Below are 2,160 nucleotides of genomic sequence, written 5' to 3' on the forward strand. Positions count from 1 at the left end.
CGCTTGTATTTCATCTAGCATCTGCCATGTTTAACCTAGAATCTTCTGCGTTGCATCTAAAGTCGCTTGTATTTCATCTGGAATCTGCCTTGAATCTTCCATGTCGTACTCAGGGGTGATACGACTGGAAGCCAGGACTCCGGCAGATTCGCTGCGCGTGCAACAGACGTGTCGCGTCGCTCCGGCGAGGCGGACGGTTGCCACAACGATCGCGAGCGTTCATCCCGCGCGCGTGTTCCGCCGGACTCTGAGCTTGATGACTTGCTGCGGACACGCGAGGGCGCCGGCGCTGCGGACGACAGCGACGTGCGATACACGACGGTGCAGTTCGATGAGAAGGACGTGCCGGCGCCCTCTGGTGGATCGCCGCCGCGACACGCGTCTCTGTTCCCGCGCCTCGCGGGGAAGACGGCCAGCGACTTCTACGCGGAAGACTTCAGCGTCGGAGACAACGTGCGACACGTGTCGCAGTACCCGGCCGCGTCACCGCTGCGCTTTGCCGACATCAGCGATGAGGTCGCGACCCCTCAGCGGCGCCACGGCGACGACGACGACGACGTGGCAAGGTTGAGGTCGTTTGCGGCGAGGCGCAGCCGGAAGACGCGATTCACGCTGGACGACGATTCGCGAGTGAAGCTCGACAAACTCACATCGGTGCGTGCGACCTTCGCGCTGGTGATGCTGTCGTAGTGCGTGTCTGTGATGTGTTTGTGGTGGATTTTTTCATTGGTGTGTGAGACCCCCGCGCTGGTGGTGCTGTCGTAGTCTGTGTCTGTGATGTGTTTGTGAACAAAGACAGGTCTGTCATTGTATAACCTTAAGATTATCGATCTACATTACATTCTTTTCATACTATTATGCTTACTATATTTGTTCATGGAAACATGCCTTCAATTGAAATTTATACATGATTTTTGAAGAAAATCCCAATTGAATTGATCCCCGATTTGGGAATATTGACACATGCATAGTGTTAAGGCACACAATTATTGTATCCCCCGCGACGAAGTCGGCGGGTATACTATGGTTTCATGTCTCCCCAGCCGCCGCCGCCGCAGACAATTTCCCTTCCGCTCTATAATTCGACCCCTAATTGACCTAGCGCTACCAAACTTGGTATACTTACACATCTTGGGGAGAAGGTGAGCAGCGTACCAAAACCAGGTCACTGCGACCTTTATTTGACCTTGACCTTGACCTTCATCATATTTCCCTTCCGCTCTATAACTCGGTCCCTAATTGAACTAGCGCGACCAAACTTCGTATACTTACACATCTTGGGGAGAACACGGGGGATACATGTAGTTGGCGACAACTGCCCTTTCTAGTTTACAATGAAGGTATGGGCATTAACAGCATAATACTATGCTATTGGTTACAATACCATCAGTATGAACAAAAGTCCTATGCAAAATACAAACTTATGGAATATAATTACAATGTATTTGCAATTCAAAACTTGAAGGTAATATAAAACAGGTTATTCAGTAGCTTACATAAGACTAACAAGAAGACTTACATAAGAACTTTCAAAATACACTGAACACCTATAAAGGTACGAACATTGGGACTTGTTTGCATAGCACCAATAACACAATCATCTTCCCCTCAATGATTGTGTCAGCAGGTCATTTTTCGGCTCACGTAATATTTGCATAATATCAGCTTAATATTTTTCTGGTAAAATTCCCAATGATTCGATCACATAAATTCTGTCCGTTTCAGGAAGGATTTTCTTGAGTTGTGTGACAACGTTGGAGACACGCACTCTGTGTCGGATGGCTATAGTTCTGGAGGGTCTCTTATCAGTGATATATTGGGTGAGTACAGGTAAACTATCTGCTAGATTTAACCTGGCCTAGGTGAAATGATGGCTAGGCAACACATTTTTCAGCTGAACTAGCCGTTCTGGTTGAGAAATAATGCAAAGTTGACACACTGTGTGACATGTGGTAGAAGGTAATCATCCTAGTTAATATCACCTCATATTAGGTGTTCAACCCTCCCTCTAAGTTTAGCAACTTCTAAACAGTGGCAGGAGTTGAGGGTTTTTCTTCAAAATTCCTGGAAATTCTCCAAGAACTTTGCAGTTTTATAGCTGTGTGTGTGTGTGTAAATTTGTGTACTTGGCCCCCCCCCCCCACCACCACCCCCCACCCA

General features: G+C 47.8%; 1 protein-coding gene across 1 annotated transcript in view; it reads left to right on the forward strand.

Annotated features, from left to right (window-relative positions):
- The window catches only part of LOC106817168 (syntaxin-binding protein 4-like), an 18,372-nt gene that overhangs the window by 12,416 nt on the left and 3,796 nt on the right, over window positions 1-2,160 (forward strand). The window lies entirely within an intron of this gene.

Source organism: Priapulus caudatus, unplaced genomic scaffold (genome assembly GCF_000485595.1).
Source record: "Priapulus caudatus unplaced genomic scaffold, Priapulus_caudatus-5.0.1 Scaffold1617, whole genome shotgun sequence".
In the NCBI taxonomy this organism is placed as follows: domain Eukaryota; kingdom Metazoa; phylum Priapulida; class Priapulimorpha; order Priapulimorphida; family Priapulidae; genus Priapulus; species Priapulus caudatus.